This window comes from Lissotriton helveticus, chromosome 8 (assembly GCF_964261635.1).
Source record: "Lissotriton helveticus chromosome 8, aLisHel1.1, whole genome shotgun sequence".
NCBI classification, from domain to species: domain Eukaryota; kingdom Metazoa; phylum Chordata; class Amphibia; order Caudata; family Salamandridae; genus Lissotriton; species Lissotriton helveticus.
In genome coordinates, this window is record NC_136069.1 from 205,873,774 (window position 1) to 205,890,020 (window position 16,247).

Genomic DNA, 16,247 nt, shown 5'->3' on the forward strand with positions numbered 1-16,247 from the left:
TTTAACTTTCTTGCGTTGGGCGCCTGAATTGTCAAAATTATAAAGTACTTAACTCTGTTCTTTCTTTTGTTTCTGCAGGTTCCTCGTGAAGATAATTGGTCCCAAGTCAAGCCTTCTGGAGCTGGATTTCTTCTTGCAGGTAAGATCGCCGAGATTAATCCAAACGCGACCTCTCTCCTAGCTGGCAGGAAGGCAAAGCAACTTCTGGAAGCCTGGGGGCGGTTTAAATAGCCGACCGCACCCAGGAGATAATGTGCGCACGTCACGTTTTAAGCCGCTGCAAGAGAGATGCTCTCAAGCGGTTTAAACGTGCAGATCACTCACAAGATGCCTTGCAAAAAGTACGCCTTCAGGAATCTTCCCCCCCAAACCAACTCGTTATTCACGTCTCCCTTTCTGGCCCCATCATGGCATTTCCTTCACAAGCAAAAAACGAACCAAAGCACAATCGAAATGAATTACTGCAAGCTCATCACTAAGCACACCTAACCCAAATACATACACTTTTAAACATACTGAGTGCTGGTGCACGGGAAAGGGGTGGGTTTTCTCAGAACCTAATCAGAAGGCTTCAGCCTAGGATGAGGGGATCATGACACTTATATAGGCGAATGATGGAGGAGGGACTGCAACCACTGAGACCGTTACGAGGGAAGTGGGAAGCAGACTTGGGCAAAGATATCCCGGAAACAACTTGGGCAAAGATAGTGGAAAGAGCATGGAATCCATTTTACACAGGGCATATTTAACCCCAGAGCAGATAAATAAATATTTTAATGTGGATACTGCCCGTTGCCAGTCGGATGCGGCAGACGTTTGCCACATGATGTGGAGTTGCCCACAGCTTGGAAAGTATTGGGAGGAGGGGGTTGAGGTGTTCGGAGTGACGGACAGGCAGGTAGAACCGGACATGGGAGCATGTATATTGCACTGGTTTCCCCATACGGCGCGAACAAGGGCCACGAGTAAGTTCTTTGACCTGGGGCTGCTATTAGCTGAAAGGGAATTAACGAGGCAGTGGAAATCTAAGCGTGGTCCTAGCATAGAGCGGTGGAGGGCGAAGCTCGCTACTTGGGCAGCTAGCGAGAGTGGTTCGGTTCCAGCAGGCTAGGAGAGCGAATAATGAAAAAGCGATGGAAACTGCGAGAGCAATGGAGGCCCTGGTTGGGTTGCTGACGATGCCAGAATCTGACACTGTTTCTTTACCCGCACCGCAGGAGATCTCCTGACTACATGGATTGTAACGAAGAGCCGGTTGACATCGAGGGCATGGAAGTGGGGTTAGGAATGGCTTAAACTGGGGCGCAGCACTGACGAAATGAGGGAGCCACACAACTTTGCACAGTGGTAACAATTGCTGATCCTTGATCTAGAGAAATCAGAGCACACCAGTGGAAGGGGTCAGGGAGGGTATGGGAGGGAATTCAAGTAAATAAGGGGGCACCAATCTTGGATGGAATAAAGTAGCATGATGATGTGGACAGCAGGTTCAGTAGGGTTGCTACCTGAAGGTGGGAAGCTAAAGTGACTAGTGCGAGGGTGACAATAGCTTGAATGCTAGCTTAAACGATGGAGATGAACAACTATAAACTGTAACTAGAAATGTGCCCCCGCTGAATGTGACATGAATATGGGAGTTGTGTTTGTTAGGAAAATGTATAGAAATATATTTAAAAAAAATAAATTAATTGAATTAGTTACCCCTTCTAGTGATGGCACATGACTTGTCTTAACGGCCCTTTCCCACAGTCCATGTTTGCCTGGATGTCACACATTTTACAAATTATCTCTCAGACGGGATAACCAGCCATTACTCAGTAGCTTGCACATCAAATTGTAACAATTTTATGTAATTGTGTGACTTATTGTATATATGTGATCTTGTAAAGGCTCCCAACACTTCCCCATCCAATGAATAGTGTCCGAATTGAGAATCTTTGATAAAATCTTATAATGGTACCACCATTAGAGTCCTATGCTTTTCCAAACCCGAAGTGTTCCTGCCTCTGTAACCTATTCATTTCATGGGGTATTTATCTAAACTGCAAACATGCCTTCTCGTGGCGCTGTATGTGTGGAAATGTACCTTTTTCAATTTTATAAGCAGAAATTTGGAGTGATATTTGCACTGATATTTGTTGCTGCACCCACATGTGCAGGTGGGTTCTTGGCGCACATAGCCTTGGCTGCAGTGCACAGAAACCTTACACTGCCACACAGAGAAAAAACTGAGGAAACATTTTTCATAACTGAAGATCTGGATATATGCACTTTAACAGCTCAGCACTGCATAAACCCTTGACGCCCTGCAAATCAGGAGTGAGGTGCATTCCAAAGCAGTATCTTCTCTTAATATAATAGCTGTATGCATTGCTGTGTGTCGAGTTTTAACTGAGCAGTTCTTGCCAGGTACTCCATACTTTCACCTTAAAATAATGAGTACTAGCACTTCTCAGCAGCAAACAGGTACTCTGGAACAGTGAGTTACTACAGTTATTCTATATTTCTATTTCACCAACTGGCTTTAGGAACTTTAGAAGAGCAGTATATGCATCCTCTATTCTCATCCTCAGTCGCCTGGACTTCAGCAATTCACTCTATTTGGGAGATCCTAAAGCCACTGTAAAAAAATTGCAGGTGGTTCAGAACTCCACAGCATGAATTCTATATGACCTACCTAGAAATCAATTGGTGCGTCAAACTCTCCATCTCCTCCATTGGCTCCCAGGAGCAGAGAATAAAATTAAAATCTCTGCATCGCCTGTAGAGCCCTTCTTGATAAAGCTCCATTGATCTGTCTCTGCTCTTCCCTTATCGACTGAGTTGATTCCTGTGCTTCTCAAATGCTCATTTGGCTACAATCCCAATCGTCCGGAAAGCAAGATGTGGAGGTAGATCCTTCTCCTTTAAGGCTACTAAACTTTGGAATAGCCTCCCCGTTTCACTACGCTCTGTGGATGGGGAATTCTCCTTGCATAAATTATTAAAGATTTGGCTCTCCCAAAATATCTCTGTAATTTCTTCTGTGTGGCATTGATACTAATAGTGCTGGGATGCCTATGGGTAGCCATGCACTATACACGTGCTCCTGGAATATAATTGAATGTCGGCCCTCAGCATTTGCAACACTGAAGCTGGCATGGCAAGGTATCCAATGCACACTGATGCACAACCTTTTCAAAGAGGTTGGCATATGTATGCCTGACTTGATTGTAAACAAAACAAAAACTCATCAATGAAGTAAAGCGGTCTCTAGCGAGATCCAAAATAACAGGCCGTCCATGTAGTTCTCTGATGGTATGAGTCGAGTTGTGAGCAAGTTGATCTTCTGAAGAGGAACATCTTTCCCTACAACACCAGGATAGATCTAAGTTATTAGGCAGAGCCCCACATCAAGTTGAGGGAGTAGTTCCAGACGGCAATAAAACTAGAAAGAGAAGGCATTAAAAAATACAAACCGTGGTGGGATAATACTCCTGTATCTTAAATAAAATCAAGACTTTTCTAAAGCTATGAAAATCTCATTTTGCTACAAGACCAGAGACTTCAATTGTGCTCATTTCTAAAGCATAGCTAATTCTGTTGTGGCTATGTGAGGAATAGGTTTACAGTAAAATGTCATGAAAGTTGAAACTTTTTAGATCTGGTTACTGATCAGAGAAAGCGGTCTAAACCAGCTCAAGCGCAATATGCTTTAGCAGCCATAGCTCCTCTCATGGAATGAGCTCTGAAAGCACTTCAACTCGTGACCCAGTGAGCTAATGAGGAAGAGGACTCTGGTTTATGGGGTTTTCTAAAGAAAATAAGAGGCTGTGTTGAAGTGGACATTCTCAGATCTGATGTTTTCTGTATATAAGCCTTCAAGCGAATGTACACAGTTTTGGTTGACAGGAAAAATGAGGAAAATGGAAGGCGTTAGATTTGTCTTAGTTCATTTAGAAGCATTGAAACGCCTGAAGGTGTATACTGAAGTGACATCCAAGGCTCTGACATCAAAAAGATGTTTCAAAGAAGCTAAAAACAGAATAGTCTGTTTAGGAGATAATGAGGTATTAACCTTAAAGCTTTTATCAGACCAATCAATAAACAACTTAAATATCAGGCGAGCATCTGCGGACAGTGCAGCGGACATTCATAAGAGTGGACCGTGGCTATCTGCAACTGGGGCACTGTAGTTGCTGAAAGTGCCCCGGCAGCGTGAACACACTGCTAGGATGCCTGAGGAGGGCGAGGGAGCAATCGTGGGACCATAGACTTGAAAGCAGACTCTCCGGGGGCATACTGCAGCACGGGCAGACCGCGCCGGCCACGGGAGGAGTGGATGCAACTGTGCAGCAGGACTGCCTGGAAATAGCCAGGCGGAGGTGAGGAGGACGCCAGGGTTTGACTGCAAGTGCAGGAGTGGGCAGCGGCGTGGCGGCAACGTTGGATGAGATCTGGAGCCCTGGAGCTGTCCGCCCCCGCCAGGAATGCGCCTGCCCGAGGCCACCCGGTGGCCATCAGGAGGGCGGGCCCTTCGTCACGGAGGGCTGCCCCCGCCCCCCCCCCCCCCCCAGCGGGTATGTTGGCCACCCCTCCTATGGGCAGGCTGGCCCGGTGGAGGTGGGCGGTCCTGTGACGCACGTCCGGGGCACTGGCTGGGAGAGGATATATCTCACCCTCTGGCCATTTTGCGGCCTCTTTGTCGCTCCAGACGTTGCGTCGGACACGTCGGGACACTTTCGCCGGGAGACTCTCTGCAGCCCGCACCCAAACCTTGCGATTTCTGCACAAAGAAAGCAAGACAATCGCAGCTATAGATAATGCTGCACCCCAGGCCATGTTACGGAAGTGCTATTTCATCAGGTTTGCGGTTTTGCAGGTATGTGAATGGACACCTGCTCGTGCACATTTGTAAGGCCATTGGGAGCGTTTCTGGACTCCATCTAACATATCTCTTAACAAGATAGTGCCGCGAATCTCAGAACAGAATGTACATAGACCACATCTGTGTGTTTCAGTGTGCCAAAGGTGCTAATTTTCTGTCACTTCTTATGCAAGTTGGCGGCTTGTGCGTCTGTTTTATTACAGAAGAGCAGGCACCCCATAGATTACACGTTGTGTGCTATGGAGAGCCCCGAGCCGCGTATTGTGACTCTTTTGGGTGTGTGGGGATTAATATTGGCCCTTTATATTATACATAGGACAGACTTCTGTGGCGCTCTTTGGGTGGGGCCCTCACTTGGATTTATCTGACTGCACTGTCTTAGAATGGTTTTAATGTATGGAAGTCCACTTTGGAAGTGCCAAATTAGAATAGTAGCAATTCCCAGGTCTAGCCCTAAGCTATTAGGACTTATATATCCATGCACATATCAATCCTGGGGCCTTACCAAGTGGTAGAGATAGTCTTGCTTATGTACATTCCCGGGACCTGCACTGTTTATCTTATCCTTTGAGTAAGGTCACATGACAATAGTCAAATTTGCTCGCCCTTAATTCTGCGGTCGTCTGCCTGTTCTGCAAGGCTCTGGAGTCTGGAAGGCAGCCTGCCCGCTGAGCCTCAGCTCGGGAGCTCCTGCTGCCTCCCAGCAGTATGTAGGGTCTACAGCCTGCAGTGTTCACTCAGTTCACGTACTAGTGGAGCAACTGCAACCACTGCCTGTGCCTGGACTGCCAATATTACTGATAGAAGTGGGCCCCCCAGAAGTCTCTCAATATAGAATTGCTCAGGAATTAAAGTAACAGCTGGATGAAGACTCAGAATGTCTATCTGGTATTCCAGCCCCCTGTTGTTCGTTTCACTATTTGGGTGGTGGCTTGCACAATGGGTTCATAGCAGGAATTGGACTCACGGTTTCTCGCTCAGGGTTAGCATGGTTTGGCTCCCCTGGCTTGCGTCCAAACAGCCTTGTGTTGATTCTGAGTATCCGTTGGTTTCCTTGTGCTCCTCCTCAGGTGAGGAGATGGCCTGAGGTTGATATTGCCAATATTGTGAGCACCTTGGTTCAGAAACCCCTTGGCGGGAGTCGTAAGTCAACTTTATAGACAAGCTAGTCATGAGGTAGCATGGTTGAGCTTCCTCCAGGCTTGGGGGCATGTGATACCAGCTGTTTACCGTTGCCATCCTGTATATAAATTGTAAGTCCACCTCGCAAGTTATACCAAATCTCGTTAGCACACTGAAAAACCCCTCTGTACTTTGCGTGAGTATAGTTGCATATGCATTCACAAGCACTGTTACAGTTGAATTGGAGAACTGCGCTTCGGCCGAAGTTATACATTACTGGGTGTAGTCTGCTGATGCTTTGTGTGAAGGTGTGTGGTGGGGTTTTTAGTGGTATGCGCTGGTTCGCCTATAGTTAGATCAGGGCGCGATATCAGCAGGAGAGGCCCCCTCATCACACGACCCGGGGATGGTTACACTATGTTGTAAAGGAGTAAGACCCAGGGTATCTGCAGATTGGTGGCAGAAGGGCCTGGGTTTCTTCAGGCATGTTGTCATGTCAGGATCAGGTCTCTGGTGGGGCGCGAAGTTGTGCCAAGCAATTGTAAGGTCTAGGAAGTATAGCACAGCGCCTTGAAGAAATTTTCCCAACGGAGGGGCTGGGTTTCTTCAAACATGAAACGATTCAGGACAAAGTCTAAGGCTACTTTGAGGCGGATGGGGTTCATCTCGCGCCGGTGGGCGTTGACCTATTCCTCCTCGATTTAAAAGAGGCTCGCTGAGCAAAGGTTGCAGGTAAAGGTAGTAGCGTTGGTGGGGGGCCCGTGCGGCGGCGGGGACCATCGCACGGGCTGTGGCGGAGTTACAGGGCAATCCGGAAACAGAGAGGTGCAACACAGTACTTCAGCGGGCACATAGGGGTGCCAGAGCCTAACCTAGAACCTCATGGGAGGTCTAGGAATCCGAGTCGGCACCCCAGTAGTCCTTCGGGCAGTTGTGGGCCTGTGCAACCGGGGGTTTGCCTAGATACGCCCCGCAAGGGGCGTGAGTAGTGTATTACCATAATGATCAGCAGCTGGGTGGTTCGCCACTGTGCTGATTGGCTCATCAGGCGGGCAGGTGGCGAGAATGCGGCCTGCCCTTGGATTGCCCGTAAGATAACCCAACGTGATTACATAATGTTGTATGTAACAATAAACCTGCAGCCAATTTTCCCAATCTTAACACTTGTGTCTGTGTGTTATTTGCGGGATGTTTGTTATGTGGGGGGCGGGGGGGTTCTGTGGCCCTGAAGTGACTATGCGCCTGCCCGAGGCCACCCGGTGGCCATCAGGAGGGCGGGCCCTTAGTCACGGAGGGCTGCCCCCCCCCCGCGGGTATGTTGGCCACCCCTCCTATGGGCAGGCTGGCCCGGTGGAGGTGGGCGGTCCTGTGACGCACGTCCGGGGCACTGGCTGGGAGAGGATATATCTCACCCTCTGGCCATTTTGCGGCCTCTTTGTCGCTCCGGACGTTGCGTCGGACACGTCGGGACACTCTTTCCCTCCCTACCTCTACCCTGAGTGTCAGTTGGGGGGGCTCCTGAGGGAGTTAATGTGTTCCTTTTTTCGTTGCAGGTGGAGTTACAGGGCAATCCGGAAACAGAGAGGTGCAACACAGTACTTCAGCGGGCACATAGGGGTGCCAGAGCCTAACCTAGAACCTCATGGGAGGTCTAGGAATCAGAGTCGGCACCCCAGTAGTCCTTCGGGCGGTTGTGGGCCTGTGCAACCGGGGGTTTGCCTAGATACGCCCCGCAAGGGGCGTGAGTAGTGTATTACCATAATGATCAGCAGCTGGGTGGTTCGCCACTGTGCTGATTGGCTCATCAGGCGGGCAGGTGGCGAGAATGCGGCCTGCCCTTGGATTGCCCGTAAGATAACCCAACGTGATTACATAATGTTGTATGTAACAATAAATCTGCAGCCAATTTTCCCAATCTTAACACTTGTGTCTGTGTGTTATTTGCGGGATGTTTGTTATGTGGGGGGCGGGGGGTTCTGTGGCCCTGAAGTGACTAAGCAGCTGAGTGATCCCAGGGAGTACTGGGCCTACGAGGACAGCTATAGTATACTGTTAAATGGTACCTCAAGGGACAACTGTACTATGTGAGCTATAACAGGGGAGCAGCAAAAAGGTGGCAGCAGGGGGGCAGCAACCACAGGCACAGGCAGGAGAGAACTGCTGGCATTTGAAGACTCCTTGCAGGGCACAGGATTTTTTTGAGGTGGACACTGCCATAGTGGGGTGTTGCTGCACTGCTGGAGGTGACCGGTGGGAGTGTGGAGCCAGCCGGGAGCATTGGGTGCCCCCTTGGGGAGCCAACAGCTAGCACGAGCGCAACAAGAGGCCTGGAGGAGGGGGAACCCCCAACAGCTGAGGGGATACAGCTGTGAGTAGGGAGTGTGAGATGGAGGTGGCCGGGATGTGTGGACCCAATGAGAGGTGAAGCCAGCGAGAGGTGGGCAACACTGTGAAGCTTGAAGGGAGCAAGGCTAGCAGATGTGGTATGAGACCAGATTACATTGGCTGCGCTGATCAGTGGCTGTGTTAGAGTACTGGCGACGTCGGGAGCTGGCGTGGCGGCGAGGCCTATTGTTTTCAGTCCCTGAGGAGGCGGGGCTGCTGGATGGCTCGACAAGAACGCCACGGATAGCAGGAACTGGGCCCTGAAACTGGAGGCTAGAGGTGCGGACAGGCCCGAACTGGGACTGCTCGGCGCGCAGGGCTTGGATGCCCAACGAGAGCAAGGTTCACCAAGAGTGCTGGGGCAGTGGAATTGCGGTGCCCAGGAGGGCTTGGAGGGCGGCTCAGATGGAGCGAGCGGCCCACTGAGTGGGAAAGGAGTGGAATGTTGGAGAAGGTACGACTGACTGAGGCTTGGGCGTGTACAGCAAGAGGCAGCTGCGGGGAGGCACTAATTGGAGGAGAGGTGGTCTCATAAACCGAGCCCACGAACTGTGCCACAATGGGCAAGCCATGAGGGAATCAAGCAGGAGCTCCGGAGCAGGAAGAAGACACAACTGTCACAGAGGTGCGGAAGGGGTTGCAGCATCGCACAGAGGGGATGCTCCAACAACAAGTAGACCAAATACTAAAAGCCATCACAGACACCAGGGAGGCCCTACAACTCGATATTGCGCAGGATATTGCGCATGTGACCCAGGGTCTTGGATTGCTCCGAGCGGATCACGCCAAATTGAACGACAGGGTGAAACAAACGGAGGTCGCACTGGAAGTCTTGGAACCGGCTCAAAAGACGATGGCAGCACAGATGACTGATTTTTCAACACAGGCTGCAGACTCTGGAGCGGAGAACAGAGGATGCGGAAGGGAGGAATCGAAGGAACAACATCCGAGTGGTGAGGCTGCCTGAGGGGGAGGAAGGGGCCAGCCTGGTGGATTACTTGGAGGATTGGCTGAAGGGGACGGTCGCTCCGGAGGGGCTATCATCCTTCTTTACCTTGGAGAGAGCCCACAGAGTGCCAGCCAGGCCACTGGCCCCGGGGAGGCCGCCTCGACCAGTGGTAGCCAGGCTGCTTCATTATAAGGACAGGGATCCTCTGCTGAATAAGGCCAGGACCGCCGGTCCGTATACTGTGGGCAATAGTAAGGTAACATTGTTCCCGGACTATACACTTGAGGTCCAGCACCGCAGGATGTAGTTTGTCGCTGTCAAGAGAGCACTCCGAGACGAGGGCATTCAATACTCCCTGATGTACCCGGCTTGCTTGAAGGTAACTGTAGACGACAAGACTTCTTTTCATGACAGTCCTGAGTAGGCCTGGGACTGGTTAGAGTTGTACAAAGTGGGTGCTGGGGAAGCAGGGCGGGGTGCAATCGGCGATGCCAGCCAGCAGCCCGGAAGACGGAGACACAGACAGAAAAGGAACGTGCAGCCAGCTTGTAGGCAGTCATTGCCATCTCCCGAGAAGAGGGGGTGGCGTCTCCGGAGGGGAAAGAGTCGGAAGAAGGATCTCGAGAGGCGGAAAATGAAGAGTCGGACACGGGAAGCCTGCAACTACCTCATGTGACAACTGGGCCAGCAGATGAGATCGTAGATGGGTGATATGGCTACTACCTGGAACTTGGGATGTGAAATGGGCTGGAGTTGGCTCTGGTGGGGGGGCAGGATGTGGGCTTGAATGATTGCTGATTGCTTACTGCGGGTAGGGGGGTAAGCGATGACTGGGATGTAAGAGTGAGGGAAATCCCGCTAACATATAGCCCCAAGGGGGGCTAGTTAGGAACCAAGGGGGTCGAGCGCGGGGTGGTGGGATATGAGGTTGACTCTCTGAAGCTTGGGGCACACCCCCCCATAAGTTTGTGTGGGTTTTGCTCCTTAGGGTTTCTTGAGGGAGCAGTTTGTGCATAAGTTTGGATCGGTTCTAATGTTGTAACACCTGTTCTGGGGGGAGGTAATTGGGGAGGGAATGGGAAGGGGATGGGGGGAGTTAATGTCACCGGTGTGCTCCTATGTGAGGGGTGTGAGGTACGAAAGCAATACTCGCCAAATGGGGACGTTACATGCTTTGAAATGTATTACTTGGAATGTACGGGGGCTTCATACGATGCAGCGGCGTCACAAGGTGCATGCTTACATGGTGCAGCGGGAAGTGCATATAGCGTTTCTTCAGGAAACACATATTAATCGATGCTAGGAGTTAGCCCTGAAACGGAGATGGAGGGGGCAATTATTTTACACGACTTTTGCCAGGGGTGCCTTGGTATGGGTCCGAGCGGGTGTCCCTTTCCAGCTGAGGCAACACTTGGTGGACCCGGAGGGATGGTTTGTAGTGGTGCTGGGGCAGCTAAATGGAGTGGATGTGGCGCTGTGTAGTGTATATGCCCCCAATGTGGACCAACTCGCCTTTTTTGAAAGCTTATCGGCGAGGTTGGCGCCATTCTTGACTACTGCAATGATAATGGGAGAAGACTTTATTTCCATAGCAGATGTGGAGAAGGACAGGCCCCACCCCCGCTTTCTGGCGCCCCAGTCCATAGAATATCCAAGGCGAGAAGCGTGTGGCAGACTAATTGGGGGCTGGTGGACACATGTCGGCGCATAATCCGGAGGAGCAGGATTATTCTTAATACTCAGGCGTCCATGACTTGCACGTGAGGTTAGACGCAGTGTTGTGTACCCCTGACGTTCGGACCAAGGTGATAGATAGTGAATACTTGGCCAGAATGATATCGGACCACATCCCGTTGTTAGTGAGGATGCAATGGAATCCAGAGAGGGCGGCGATCCCAACCTGGCGGCTACGCCCGGAGGCGCTGGAAGACCCGGTCTTCTGCGAAGAGCTGGGGACGGGGATTGGCCAATATTTTGAGGAGAATGAAGGGACTGCATCATCGGCGGCACTTGAATGGGACGCATTTAAGGTGGTAGCCCGGGGTATCTGTATTAGCAAAATGACGGGGGTAAGAAAAACGATATTGACAGACTTGGAGAGAGCAGAGAGCCGACTGCGGGAAGCGGAGAGAGCCCGACCTGGGGACCCAGGAGTACAGAACAAGGTCATGGAGGCTAGGGAGGCAATGGCGGAACAGATGGAAAGGCTGGGCTCCTTAGACTATTAGACTTACAGGGCAAGGATGCACGCAGAGGGGGACAAATCGAGCGCCCTGCTGGCATGGCTGGCTAACCTGACTCCCAGTGGTGTACCGACATGGGACTGACCGCTCCCACAGGGAAAATGGTGAGCACACAATCGGGGATAAATAGCTTGTTTTAAGAGTATTATACAGGGCTCTACAGTAGCCAATTGACTCAGGATGCTGATGGCATAGGGGAGTTTCTGGAAGACGTGGTCCTCCCGCGCTTTGGAAAAGAGCAGGAGGAATTGATGGGAAGTGATATTACGGTGGGTGAGATTAGGAGTGCAATAAAGCATATGGCCCGCAATAAGACACCTGGGGTGGATGGTCTTCCCATAGAATGTTATTCAATAGATTGTTATTCAAAGTATGTGTATTGTTTAGCCCCGCGCTTACAAGTGGTATATCAGGAGGCACGTAAGATAGGGCGCTACCTGTGACCACTAGGGAGGCTATTATTATCCCCCTTCTGAAACCAGGAGGGGAACCCTCAGATATGAGGGCATATCGACCACTCTCTATGTTGATGACTGATTACAAAATTCTGAGCAGGATCCTAGCGTCTCGGCTCCTGCCGTATATGTCGCAATTGGTCCACGGGGATCAGTCGGGTTTTATCCCGAAGGGAAATAAGTCAATTAATGTGCGGCGGTTGCTTCGGATACTGGGGGACAGCCAGGGCTTGCCGTCAACTGCACTGATTTTGTCGGTAGACCTCGAAGGCTTTTGATAGCCTGGAATGGCTGTTTATTTTCCAGGTCATGCGCAAGATGGGCCTGGGGGAGGCATTCGTGGGATGGACTCAAATACTATACAATTCAGCGACGGCTCGGGTGCGGATAGGAACGATGGTGTCAGCACCCTGCTTCGTGGGGCGAGGGATGCGACAGGGTTGTTCGCTCTCTCCACTGCTGTTCGCACTGGCGATTGAACCATTGGCGGTGCGGGCCAGATCGGGGAAGAATTATGTCGGGCTGGAGCTCTGCGGGTACAAGCAGTATATATCGCTTTATGCCAATGACCTGTTAATGTTTCTGGCTGCCCTGGGTGCGATCTTAGCTGGAGCGACGGCGTTGTTACGGAAGTTTGGTGTGGTTTCTGGGTTACGAGAACTGGGCGAAGACTTGCCTGTTCCCGGTAAAACCGGTGAGGGAGAGTCCCACTAGCTTGGATGGAATACAATGGGAACCCTGCTGCCTGCCCTATTTAGGTACTAACATTTACCATGGGCGGGCAGAACTATTAGAGGGCAATTGGGGGACGCTGCCGTTCTCAGTGGCAGGACGAGTGGCACTCCCGAAGAAGGTAGCATTACCTAGATTGTTATAATATTTCAGGACGCTACCGATCTGGATACCGGGCTTTGTGTTCAGGATGCTTCAGTCCACGGTGCGGAGATTTCTATGGGGGAGTGGTAGGCGGCGGGTAGCATTGACCACGATGATGAGGCCCTGAGCTGAGGATGGATGGGCGGTCCCAGACTTTGAATTGTATTTTCTAGCAGCGCAACTGCAGTGGCTTACGCAAGCGGTAGCTCTGGAGTTTCGGGGCCCGGATGGCCCAGCAGATCGATGGTTCCCACATCATGTACTGTCCTATGTAGTTCTTGGCCAGCAGATGAGGGTGGGATTGCTAACACATGAGGAGAAAGTGCTGAGGGCATGCTGGAACAGAAGCAGACGCAGAGGGGTCCCACGCCCGTATGCCCTGGAGATACCTCTGGGCATGTGTACGGCCCTCCCGCATGGAGGAGACTGGTCCATACTGGCAGAGTGGGAGGAACTGGGACTGCAAATGGTTGGGGACCTGTATGGGGGAGGGAGCCCTTTTGCCTTTCCAGGCATTGCAAGACAGGTATGGTTTGCCCAGGGGCGATTACTTACTGCATGCAGCTCTAGTGTCGGCGATCCAAAGACACTGGGGAGAGGGGTTGTGTGAACCACAGACATATTTGACATGTCAGTATGTCGTAATGGCAGCGGGGACGGTAAAAGCAGTAACGTGCTTATATGGGCGAATGATGGTGGAGGGACTACAACCACTGAGACAGTTACGAGGGAAGTGGGAAGCAGACTTGGGCAAAGATATCCCGGAAACAACTTGGGCAAAGATAGTGGAAAGAGCATGGAATCAATTTTACACAGGGCATATTTAACCCCAGAGCAGATAAATAAATATTTTAATGTGGATACTGCCCGTTGCCAGTCGGATGCGGCAGACGTTTGCCAGATGATGTGGAGTTGCCCACAGCTTGGAAAGTATTGGGAGGAGGTGGTTGAGGTGTTGTGCGGAGTGACGGACAGGCAGGTAGAATCGGACATGGGAGCATGTATATTGCACTGGTTTCCCCATACAGCGCGAACAAGGGCCACGAGTAAGTTCTTTGACCTGGGGCTGCTATTAGCAAAAAGGGAATTAACAAGGCAGTGGAAATCTAAGCGGGGTCCTAGCATAGAGCGGTGGAGGGTGAAGCTCGCTACTTGGGCAGCTAGCGAGAGTGTGGTTCGGTTCCAGCAGGCGAGGAGAGCGAATAATGAAAAAGCGATGGAAACTGCGAGAGCAATGGAGGCCCTGGTTGGGTTGCTGACGATGCCAGAATCTGACACTGTTTCTTTACCCGCACCGCAGGAGATCCCCTGACTACATGGATTGTAACGAAGAGCCGGTTGACATCGAGGGCATGGAGGTGGGGTTAGGAATGGCTTAAACTGGGGCGCAGCACTGACGAAATGAGGGAGCCACACAACTTTGCACAGTGGTACCAATTTCTGATCCTTGATCTAGAGCAATCAGAGCACACCAGTGGAAGGGGTCAGGGAGGGTATGGGAGGGAATGCAAGTAAATAAGGGGGCACCAATCTTGGATGGAATAAAGTAGCATGATGATGTGGACAGCAGGTTCAGTAGGGTTGCTACCTGAAGTGGGAAGCTAAAGTGACTAGTGTGAGGGTGACAATAGCTTGAATGCTAGCTTAAACGATGGAGATGAACAACTATAAACTGTAACAAGAAATGTGCCCCCGCTGAATATGTGACATGAATATGGGAGTTGTGTTTGTGTTAGGAAAATTTATAGAAATATATTTTTTTTTAAAAAGGAATTTGAATTAGTTACCCCTTCTAGTGATGGCACATGACTTGTCTTAACGGCCCTTTCCCACAGTCCATGTTTGCCTGGATGTCACACATTTTACAAATTATCTCTCAGATGGGATAACCAGCCATAACTCAGTAGCTTGCACATCAAATTGTAACAATTTTATGTAATTGTGTGACTTATTGTGTATATGTGATCTTGTAAAGGCTCCCAACACTTCCCCATCCAATGAATAGTGTCCGAATTGGGAATCTTTAATAAAATCTTATAATGGTACCACCATTAGAGTGCTGTGCTTTTCCAAACCCGAAGTGTACCTGCCTCTGTAACCTATTCATTTCATGGGGTATTCATCTAAATTGCAAACCTGCCTTCTCGTGGCGCTGTATGTGTGGAAATTTGGAGTGATATTTGCACTGATATTTGTTGCTGCACCCACATGTGCAGGTGGGTTATTGGTGCACATAGCCTTGGCTGCAGTGCACAGAAACCTTACACTGCCACACAGAGCAAAAACTGAGGAAACATTTTTCATAACTGAAGATCTGGATATATGCACTTTAACAGCTCAGCGCTGCATAAACCCTTGACAATTGATGCCCTGCAAATCAGGAGTGAGGTGCATTGCAAAGCAGTATTTTCTCCTAATATAATAGCTGTATGCATTGCTGCGTGTCGAGTTTTAACTGAGCAGTTCTTGCCAGGTACTCAATACTTTCACCTTACAATAATGAGTACTAGCACTTCTCAGCAGCAAACAGGTACTCTGGAACAGTGAGTTACTACAGTTATTCTATATTTCTATTTCACCAACTGGCTTTAGGAACTTTAGAAGAGCAGTATATGCATCCTCTATTCTCATCCTCAGTTGCCTGGACTTCAGCAATTCACTCTATTTGGGAGATCCTAAAGCCACTGTAAAAAAAATTGCAGGTCGTTCAGAACTCCACCGCATGAATTCTATATGACCTACCTAGAAATCAATTGGTGCGTCAAACTCTCCATCTCCATTGGCTCCCAGGGGCAGAGAATAAAATTAAAATCTCTGTGCATCGCCTGTAGAGCCCTTCTTGATAAAGCTCCATTGAGCTGTCTCTGCTCTTCCCTTATCGACTGAGTTGATTCCTGTGCTTCTCAAATGCTCATTTGGCTACAATCCCAATCATCAGGAAAGCAAGATGTGGAGGTAGATCCTTCTCCTTTAAGGCTACTAAACTTTGGAATAGCCTCCCCGTTTCACTACGCTCTGTGGATGGGGAATTCTCCTTGCATAAATTATTAAAGATTTGGTTCCCCCAAAATATCTCTGTAATTCCTTCTGTGTGGCATTGATACTAATAGTGCTGGGATGCCTATGGGTAGCCATGCACTATACACGTGCTCCTGGAATATAATTGAATGTCGGCCCTCAGCATTTGCAACACTGAAGCTGGCATGGCACGGTATCCAATGCACACTGATGCACAACCTTTTCAACGAGGTTGGCATATGTATGCCTGACTTGATTGTAAACAAAACAATTGTAAAACTCATCAATAAAGTAAAGCGGTCTCTAGCGAGATCCAAAATAACAGGCCGTCC

The 16,247-nt window shown here is 50.0% G+C and overlaps 1 protein-coding gene across 2 annotated transcripts in view; it reads left to right on the forward strand.

Annotated features, from left to right (window-relative positions):
* The window catches only part of LOC144771551 (uncharacterized), a 152,807-nt gene that overhangs the window by 125,607 nt on the left and 10,953 nt on the right, over positions 1–16,247 (forward strand). Inside the window, exon 1 of one of the 2 annotated variants that reach the window (XM_078655952.1) lies at positions 90–139. The exons of the other annotated variant lie outside the window; for it this stretch is intronic. The gene's annotated coding sequence lies outside the window, so the exon portion shown is untranslated. Of the gene's footprint in view, positions 1–89; positions 140–16,247 lie in introns of those variants that run through there. 2 annotated transcript variants of the gene reach the window in all.